Source organism: Solanum tuberosum, unplaced genomic scaffold, assembly GCF_000226075.1.
Source record: "Solanum tuberosum cultivar DM 1-3 516 R44 unplaced genomic scaffold, SolTub_3.0 scf00499, whole genome shotgun sequence".
Classification (NCBI taxonomy): Eukaryota; Viridiplantae; Streptophyta; class Magnoliopsida; order Solanales; family Solanaceae; genus Solanum; species Solanum tuberosum.
This window is the reverse complement of record NW_006239418.1, coordinates 280,750-291,710: the sequence shown is the minus strand read 5'-3', so window position 1 is coordinate 291,710 and position 10,961 is coordinate 280,750. Positions and strand designations below refer to the sequence as shown.

At 31.5% G+C, this 10,961-nt stretch overlaps 1 long non-coding RNA gene across 3 annotated transcripts; it reads left to right on the top strand.

The window, feature by feature from the left end:
- Window positions 1-783: 783 nt before the first annotated feature.
- On the top strand, window positions 784-5,534 carry LOC102593446 (uncharacterized). Of its 3 annotated transcripts, none has more exons than XR_001471980.1 (2): window positions 784-1,182; window positions 5,194-5,534. It is a non-coding gene; the product is annotated as an uncharacterized lncRNA (long non-coding RNA). The 3 variants fall into 3 exon arrangements; XR_001471979.1 differs by having other exon boundaries at window positions 785-1,162; window positions 5,191-5,534; XR_001471978.1 differs by having other exon boundaries at window positions 787-1,162.
- The last annotated feature ends 5,427 nt before the right edge of the window (window positions 5,535-10,961 follow it).

Sequence of the window (10,961 nt, the reverse complement as noted above, 5' to 3'; positions counted from 1 at the left end):
TTGAAAAATAATGACTTCCATCACACAAATAAACGTTGAATTCGATCTAAAAATTTACATTTCCTTAATATTTTCAATCCATGCGATCATGGATACGGGTTTTTGTTTTGATCCGTAGATAGAGATGATCTCATGCTTGGCATTCCTCTTTTTTTTTTTTCAATTTTGGGCTATTGCTTAAAAGTCATCTATTATTCTGATGTTACATGAAGATTTGGGTTTGAAAAGTCGATATTGGTACGTATTCTGCATGGCCGCTTTCACTTTTAGTGGGATTTATTCTATCTTAAAGTAGTATGTGAACCACCCATACTCATGTCATTGCCATTCACTAAGAGTGCACCATGAAAGTGAAGAGTCCACATAGTTTAAAATAATGTTTTAATTTGTAATGTCCACATGCGTAGTTTTGTCATATATTGTAAAGAGTCTAGCATAAGAACTTTTTACCTTATTTTTGGAATTTGTTCTTTAAAAAAATTGTAACACGTGGAGAAATGGTGGGTTCCCTATTTTTGCTTAGGCCCGCATGGATTTCAAGAGACTATAGGTCCTTTGAGACAACTCTCTTTCATGTGATTTTAGGTTTACCTCGTTCTTTGTTAACACTTTCACTCGCTATGGTTTCACATTCATAAATTGACGTAGGACATGGCTAAACCATCTCAAACATCATTTCTCCCATTTTATCCTCAATGTGTGCTTTATCTAAATATTCTTAGTTGTAAAAGATTTAGTAACAATACTTTTTATATAATTTTAAATTTAGGAAAATAAAGAAATTGATGAACTGCGATAGAAAATTGAATGGTTGTACTCTCATATTCCTAACTTGTCCATTCCTTCTGAAACTGAGGGAATGTTTTCCACATTATTATTACTTTGCATCATTGTTGTCATCATCCTTAGTATTGTTACTATTCCTATTGTTATTTGTTATTTGTGATGTCATTGTAATAATTGTTATCGTTGTTAATATTTATTTATTATTATTAGTAGTATTATTATCATGATCATCTTTGTCATCGCCGTTGTCACCATTATTTTTTCTCATCCTATGTTCTCTTGATTTGTTGACTATCATCTGCAGGCTATGGATCAAGCTTCAGAGAAAGGTCTAATTTTCATTGATGGATCTGGACCCACATATGCTACTGCCACAGTAAGAATATATCTCTTACGGTAACTCTTCCTCTTTCTGATGCTAGTCTCTATTACTGTCTGGGAGAATAATAACCAGATTTAACTTTATGGTGTTAACACGCATGCGTCACATTACGCTTATTTTTCCCTTTTCCCAACTATTTTTGGTGTTTTCTGCTGGGTGTTCGTCAGCCATTGTAACAACCCATTAGGTCGTTTTGGGTACTATAGCTTCTTATTTCATAAAAGACTCTTCTGATAAATTCTAAATGGGTATTTTGGACTATTCGTAACTATAGGTATATAACTAATGGGGTAATTTTAATAATTAATTTAGTCGGTGGTTAAAGAAAATAACATTAAAATTAGTAGTGAGCTTAATTGGTCATGTATAATAATTAGGGTAAGAAATAATCTGTAAAAGAAAGAAAAGTGAAAACTAGGCGAGAAACTTTACTTGCGGCGTCTAACAAGGAAGACCGACATCGAGGTAATGTTTTGAATCTTCAATGTCCTTATTTAATGGTAGGGGGTTAAGTATTATATAATAATATTTCATGGTTAGATATGAATTGAAAGTGGGTGTTAGCGGATGTGCTGGGAGTTTGGATTTTGAATAAGAAAGTGAGGGTGATAATGAATTGGTTGATGGACTAATGATTAGCCAATCATTGACTTGATAAATTAGGCTTATAGTATATGATAAATTTGGGTTAGAGTTGTTGCCACTACTTTTCGATGCCAATGACTTTAATCTTGAATTTTATTACGTTGTCATCATATTATAAATTGAGATTTAATATATTGAGATATGTAATTAAATATTAGGTGTATTGTATAATTTGAATATCATTAAAGTGATGATAATTAGAGCAATTGAGACTTATCCTTAGGCTTGAACTTTAGGAAAGTGACTAGATTTGGGTGAGTTTTTGGGTCTAGGCTAGACATATAGTAGTATGGGTGTCTATAGACTCGTTTACTTATGAATTATGCATGTTTAATAGATTGAAAACGTTCAGAGGCATTGAGGAAAGGAAAAGCTTTGGAAAAATTAGCTTGCACGACTTCGATTCCTCGGTCGAGGTAGGTTATGATTTATTCTATGTGATAGATAGACATAGACTCTTAATATTGATTGATAATCATTGAGTGATATGGTGAATTTCTCTATGTACTTGGTTGTGTGGTTTGGATAATCTGTGTTGTTTGTGATTGGTCTGAAATCTTGAGACCGTGAAATTTATAATCTTGAACCTTCTCTATCGAAGTGATGCCTTGAATAAAGAAGGCTTGATGAAATATTGTTAATGAAGTTAAAAGTGGTGATAATAAATGATAAATTAACGATATATTTGGATCGGGTGCCACGAGCCGACACGATGTTATTTGATCAGGTGTCACGTTCCGGCAAGACAACATTAAAGGAAAACATATATAAACAACGTAATGTACTAAAAAAAAAAACGTAATGTACTCAATCTCAAAAAAAAAAAGAAAAAAAACTAATATGCAACGAGTAATAGTATAAAATCAACTATGACACTTAGTAGGTGGCAAGCAACAACCAACATGAACAAGTGACAACAACACTAAAGTAAGTACGTAATCAGTCAACAATATCAAGAGCACACATGGGGACTCATGCCTCCAAACTAAGCTATTTTAGGAATTGAGTTCTTTGAGATTGAGTACATTACATTGTTTATATATGTTTTCCTTTAATGTTGTCGTGCCGGAACTGACACCCGATCCAATAACATCGTGCCGGCTCGTGGCACCCGATCCAAATATATCGTTAATTTATCATTTATTATCACCACTTTTCACTTTATTAACAATATTTCATCAAGCCTTCTTTATTCAAGGCATCACTTTGATAGAGAAAGTTCAAAATTATAAATTTCACGGTCTCAGGATTTCAGACCAATCACAAACAACACATAGATTCTCCAAACCACACAACCAAGTACATAAAGAAATTCACAATATCACTCAATGATTATCAATTACTATTAAGAGTCTATCTATCACATAGAATAAACCCTAATCTACCTCCACCGAGGAATTGAAGTCGAGCAAGCTAATTCTTCAAAACTTTTCCTTTCTTCAATGCCTTCGAACGCTTTCAATCTATTAAACATGCATAATTCATAAGTAACCGAGTCTATATACACCCATATTACTATATGTCTAGCCTAGACCCAAAAACTCACCCAAATCTATAGTCACTTTCCTAAAGTTCAAGCCTAAGGATAAGTTTCAATTGCTCTAATTATCATCACTTTAATGATATTCGAATTATACAATACACCTAATATTTAATTACATATCTCAATATATTAAAACTCAATTTATAATATGATGACAACGTAATAAAATTCAAGATTAAAGCCACTGGCTTTGAAAACTAGTGACAACAACTCTGATCCAAATTTATCATATACTATAAGCCAAATTTATCATATCATCAACCAATGATTGACTAATCATTAATCCATCAACTTGTTAGCTTTGATAATTGGCCCCAAATAATTATTCATTAATTTTGGCTACGTTTATTGTCCAAATTTATGTTGTAGATCTATTTTTTTTGGTACACTTAAAAAAACCTAAAAAGGAAAAAATAAATTTTGATAAGTCAAATTGCTTAATTCTCCCAAGAGAAAAAACTTTATATTATTTTTGGTGACTTTCCAAACTAGAAATTCTTCTTTATTTTAAAAAATAAAATTGGAGTTAGAGAAAGTGAAAATGGAGAAGGGGATTACAAGGTAGGGTCAAACCCTCACCAATAAATTGAAAATTCAGCTAGTCAACCAACATAGCTACTAAGATTCTCCAACTAGCAATTCTTTGTATGTTACGATCTTTATTTCTCCAAGAGTTTGTAAGATTATTTATAATCTCTCTTCAAATGCATATTTTATCCTTCATTTCCATCAAGTGTTTATAATTTTCACTAATAGCAATATGAGAGTGAAATTATATATCCACATTGTTTTATTATAAATTGACAGCAAAAAGGTAATATGCTTATTGGTATCTTTAATTATGCTATGTTTATGTAGGAATTTTTTTTTAAATTTTTTCAAATAAGAAGCTGAAGAAAGAATAAAGTTAAATGAAGAAAAAAGAGATGATAAATCCTAATGACAAAATGGAGAATATTAATCAAGATTTCATAAAAATTCTTGATGTGGTGAGATCTCACAAGCATTATTGTCTTTTAGAATCTCAACTTCTCAGAAAGGTAAATACATTGCTAATCTATATATATGTTGTGGTTTCTTAAACTTATATTTGTACTTTAATTATAAACTAAAACTTAGACAATTAAAAAGAATGCTTTCTTTCTTCTATTTCATGTGACGTTCTTTCCTCTTTAATCTATTATAAAAAAAACGTATTTTCTTAATTGAAACATGATGAAGTTTGAACCTCATATCTTTTTATCTTTAAAGACATGTTTACTTTGACTCTACATGGAACAAAGAGTTCTAAAACTTGTGGTCTTAGATACGTTGTAATAATTTTGTGACTATAAAACTTCTCACTAATGATAAAATAAAAAATGTATAGCTTGATTATTTTCAAATATAGACATATGTCATAATTTTTAAATAGATTGATAGTAAAATGGTGTTACATAAAATCGGAAATAAAGGAGTATCTGACATGTTTAACACCAAAAGTTTTTTTTTCTTTTTAAACTCATTATTATGAGGTCAAATTTACAGTATAAGGATCATAAAACATGGATTGTATATTCGTTACTAGTGCTAATATTTTTTTTTTTCCAAGAAGATATATATTATACTAAACAAATTAAGCAGCATATGGATATCTACATTATTCAAAACATGTTAGAACAAGATAGGTTTTTCGAACTTGGAAAATGCCAATTTCTTTAAAGATATTTTATTCATTTTCAGCAACGTCATTGTTTATTACCCGAATGAAACTCTTCAATATTTTATCGCGCCTGAACTCATCGCCATTATTGTGAGAAACCCTAATTATGTCGCGAAATTGTGTGTGGATTAGCAGCAGCAGGCAAACCAATGTTGGCCAAACAAAAATTCGAGAACAGGGCATAGTATGCACATAACAAAGCTCAAGAAGGTGAGTCGTTGGTGAGGAGGAGTACGAGAGTGAGAAATAAGGCTTGCGAATTCAAGAACGATCAGGATAATGATTGCAAAGGGAAACAAAGAAGAATAACAAAGAAAAAATAAGAATATTTTGGAAATAATGAGTGAAGCTTACTAGAAGGTGGTCAAATTTATAGATGTTTTTTTAGGTGTATTAAATTTCTTTTGTTTTGTAGTTATGGTAATATTTCATAGTTTATTATCAATGTAGATTGTAGACTATAATTAATCTCCTAACCTTATTTTATAAAGAAAGAAATAAAAATAATTAAATGTATATAAGTTTTATAATCAATAAATATGTGTACTAACTAATTATAAAATTACTAATCAATAAATGACATGTGTCCTATTTGTGCACTTATCACTTGTCTTCAAGTGAGTGTGCACACTCTCTATGCCATGTTAGTGTGTGTAGTATATTTATTCCATTTTAAATTAGTTGGGGGGGGGGGGGGGATAATAGGACCTAGTTAAATTTAGGTGTGTCTCTGAGATTTCGGTCACAATCCACAGGGGTACTTTTGCCTTATCCCTTTTGTAATTTATGTAACCTCTAGGCCATTTATCTACCCAATTTAATACCCCACAATCTTCCTTTTTATTGCAAGAAAGAATGTCTCCACTACAAATAATGATGATCTTACTTTTTTCCGGTGTATAAGAAAATATAGAGTGCATAAAAGTGAGTAAAAAAAAGTTCTTATTAGTTGAAGGGAGATGTTCTTTTTATGAAGCTTTGGATTCAATTTTTGTCTCATATTTGTTGACTTGTACTTTGAGATTGAGGTATGTTGTCCGGAGAGGACAAGTTAAGAAGATTATTGCTGGACTGGTGAAAAGACTTGTTGCCATGGGCTTAAATCTCCTTAAAAAGAGCAAGATATATATTCATGTCTCAACCTAGAAATTTATTTTCTTTATTTTATTTTCAATTGTAATTTTGTAATTTCACCAACAAAACTACTTGACTTTCCCATATTAATATATATCATCCTGTAATTTTTTTTAATTTTTTTTTTAACAAAAACTATACTATCTAATCAGTTGAAGAATATCTACGCATAAACCTAAATTTGTTTTCTCTATTGCTATTTTATTGTCATATTTTTTTCCCTTACAACCATGTTATGAACTTTTCTTTTGAATCGTGGGTCTATTAGAAATAATATTTTTATCACACAAAGATATGGGTAAAATATGTGTACATCTTAATTCTTACCCCCCTCAAACTCACTTGTGAGATTATACTGAATGTTCACTACTAGAAAAACCAACTTCCAAAGAGGTCTGAATAAACCCATCTTTTGAATTGTGGATCAATTAGAAAAAAACTCTTTATCCCGCAAAGATATGAATAAGATATGTGTACATCCTACCTCCTAGATTCAACTGTAAGATGAATATGTTTTTCACTACTAAAATTTGATATTGGGCAAGACTTCATTAACATCAAGTTATGGTGATGTTAAAAAAATTGATTATAAATCTCGACAAATTTCCTTACAAAAAGTCAGGGTGATCGTCAAAAATTTGTCCACAAACCTGGATGAATCACCATAATATTTTCAGCATTAACGACAATATCATATTGTTTGATTTATCTCTTGATATATTTGGGATAGTTCTGAAGGAAGTGGAACTGATACACTCCCTACTAGTATTGTTGAGCTCTGTCCATTTATACTTTGTAATTTCATCATTCTCTTGCTATTAAATTAAAACTATGCTCTTGAAAACTCAACGATATATTAATGTGTGTGTAGAACTTTTCCAGCCCATTTCAATGGTATGTTTTTTCTTTACTAATCATGAATAGCTTGGTTCTACAGGTTGAAATCTCTCTTTTCGAAAGGGTTAAACACGGTGAAGTTTGGCATTTTAGCTAAGCAACTTTGTGATGAATTAACCAATTATGGGATAATGAGTGATGAACTTGTAGAAGTGGTAGCTATGAGAAAGAAAGTCGTGAAGGACACTACGATAGCAATTTGGAATGCTAGTTTATCCATTAATATTTTCTTAAATGTATTTTTAAGGTTAGTTAACATTTCTCTTTCTTGACCTTTCTAGTAAGGTTGTAACTTAAAGAACTCTTAATTACCATTCCTATATTCCATTGTGCTAATCTAGGAATTCTTCCTTTTTGCCCCCATTCTTTGTCCTCAATTAATTGAAATGTTTTTATTTTTCAAGTTATCCCAATATGTTGTTCGTATATTTATGAGGAAGCATCTCACCTATATTTCTTTGCACTTTTCAATATTTATTGTTATAACGATATTGTGAAATCACTATGACCATACAAAATAGTAAATTCTTTGAAATTTACTTCATCTTTATTAAAGACTCACTTCTCTTCACTTGCAATACAATTTTCTTACTTAAATAGTCTTGCTTATAGAAAGTAAGATATGCCAATATTGAAGATGGAAGTGTAGTTAAGGTAAGAATTCTTCATATTCCCTTTAGCTAATGATGAAAGAGAATGTGGACCATTTTTCTCGAGATGATAATATTGTACCCTCCTAATTTGATGCGCGTAATTCCTTTTCATAGCTACAAAAAAAGGTTGAAGGTATAGTTGATAAGTTGGAGACCTGACATCGATCTATTATCCTCATCTACTAATTTTACTTGTTTGCACATTCTTCATGCAAGGCGATTCAAACCAAAGGTAGGATTTTCTACCTTTAAGTTTGTGACATAAGTACTTGAACATGAGCACAGTTTCAATGTTTACCAGATTCCTCTACTATATAAGTCTAATGGTTAGGGGGACATAATTTCTTTAGATTTTCTTGATTACGGTGTATTAGAGTTTGATATCTAAAGAGTAAATCATCCTTGGTCATTGTGCAGGGAGTTCATTGAGAGAATCAACAAATTCGATTCATATTGTTCTCAAATTTTTGGAGGAGCTAGAAAACTCTTCAGGATTACTTCATCTTTGGTGATCAATAAATCTCTCATAGTATCATTATCTACAATAGATGGAATTTTGATTTCTTATATTCCTACACAATCCGAATATAAGTAGTTGTGAAGGGGGGTGAAGGTATTTTCTATATGAGGAACTCACGAAAATCTTGGCAATTTCATATTTTAACTGTTTTGAAAATATTACATGATTGACATTTCTTTACCATATTTGATATTCCGATACTTCCTAAATTACCCCGAAAACCCTTTTTTAAGAATTGTTTTTGGTCGTATAGGCCATTTTATTAATTATCAAAAAATGAAAATAAAGTTTTGGCCCAAGCCCAAAATAAAACAATCAAAACAACCTATTTCTAATCTGATTAGGGTAAAGCCCACTTTCATTAACCCTATCTATAAAAGCTAACTTCAACTTCCTTTTGAGATCACTTTCATTTCTTCTTACGGCTGAATGTTACTCTACTCCTTCTTCTCTTATGGGCTGTACCAGATCCCTATTCCAACAGTCTCATCTCTCTTCTTCTCATACAAGATGTGTCACTCAACCAAGGTAATGTAACTCCTATCTTTTCCGTTCTTTTATTCATCACTGTTCTAACTCTTTGTTGTTTATCCATGTGAAGGAATTTTTTGTTGGAAAAAATTATTCTAGAATTTTGAAATTTTCTTTTTGAGTTTAAAAATTGGCTAAAAGGGAAAAGTCATTTATGGGGAGAATCAAAGGAAACTCTTCAGTTTCTTACCTAGAAGATGTTAATTACTTTATTCCAAATCACACATGTAGTCATTACACATTACTAATATATATTTAGTGATTTGAGATTAAAACTTAAATTATTTAAGATTATATTCATGTAGTGGTGTTCTATACATATCATGATGTGATATGGATTAGTCATCATGGATATGAAGACCATCAAGTCGATTCAAAGTAATTTGGATACCTTAGAAGATTAATGAAAGAAGCATGGAAGATTTAAAATATACTAAAATGAAAATTTAAGCAAGAGGTGACTACATATTAAATAATTAATAGGCTAGACTTACCTTCGTTTTAGCTCAAGGGTATTATTTTAACTAGCTTAGGTTAGTTTATCTACTATTATAAATAGCAGAAATTAGGGTTTGTTTTAGGGGTTGGTTTTTGAATGAACATTTGATGTTTAGGCTACTTTGTGAATTTGGGAAAACCCTCACATCTGTCCAATTGAACCCTCTTGATTATTTGGGTAAGTCTTCACTTTTATGAGTTCAATTTCTTTTCACCTTTATATTTTACTCTAGTAATTAAATGCCTTTTAGTTGATAGATCGTCCTTTTTTTCTTCTAAATCTCTCCGTCTTTCTTTGTGTTTCTTAATAGTATATTTTGTTTGCTTGATTGTGGTTCACTTTATTGTTCTTGCATCTAGAATTCCATCAAGTAGCTCTCCCTCTTCCTTTCTATTTCTAAACCATATATCTTGCTTGCTTGATCGTGGTACTAGGTAAGTCTATCCTTCAAGGCATAAACAGAAGAAATCACCTAGAGTTTTTCCACCGCTGAAAATTGTACTTGATACCTCATGGTTCTCAACTAACTTCCTTGTCGACCAGGTAATGTTTTGATTGTATGCTAAAAAAATTATATTTCTGATGCAAAAGGAATTTTCCTCTTGTGAACAATATATTGAATTGCCTTTTTATTAGCTTCCATGAACCCTACTATTCTAGGTAGGTATTAAGTAAATTTTGGTGCACCTCCAATCTTTGAAGTTCTTTATTTCTTCATAATTCAATTATTAGGTTACCGTAGTGCAGGGATTGGAAGTATAACTTATACATGTCACCTATATATCCATTCCTTCTCGCCTTGATCCAAAAAACCAAGAGAATTGACCCCAACTAGCTTAGAATTGACACGCAATTGTTGTTTATATCAATTTTTGTTTGACAAATGTCTTTATCATAACTTTCACATAATGCCTTATGATGAAACAACTTATACTAGTATGATCAATATAATGCTAGCTTCTATATTCACTTAAATTTTGCTTACTTTAATATTGGATTACTTAGCATTGGGTGTTATAGTGGGTGTTCAGGAGTTATTATTGTCCAGATACCTAATGGAAAGTGTCATTTGGCTTGGACCTTAGCGATCGATAGCTTATGTAAAAATATAGGACATAAGAGGAAACTTGTTAGCATTGTGTGTTGCAGGAGTTATTATTGTCTAGAGACCTAATGCAAAGTGTGATTGGCTTGGACCACAGTGATCCATAATGTCATGTCCCGCCACTTCACTGTTCAGATTCGGCATCAGGATAAGGGAGAAAATCTAAAGTTGTGGAGAGGTTAGTAGAACACTCTAGAACTCCCTAGATATTTTCAAGAAGGCTTTAGAATTCCCTAGAACTTGTAGAGAATTCTAGAATAGGACTAAAGTGTAAATATTGTAGGGAATTGTAAAGTAAATAATATTTACACTTAGGCCCTTAGGAGATAATATAAATAGAGGGCCTCTCATTAGCAAAATGGTCCAACCAAGTGTAGCATTCGACAAAGTAATACAAAGCCTTGTTCCAAAGCTTTTCAAGTCTTTCTTGCATTCTCTTAGCGGTCTTAGTTTGAAAAGTCTTACTTGAGCTTACAAGACCATGAAAGATTCGTGAGTAAGTTGTCAGGTGCTGCACAAAACATTAGTGAGACTCTAAGTCTCCAACAACGTGGTATCAGAGAA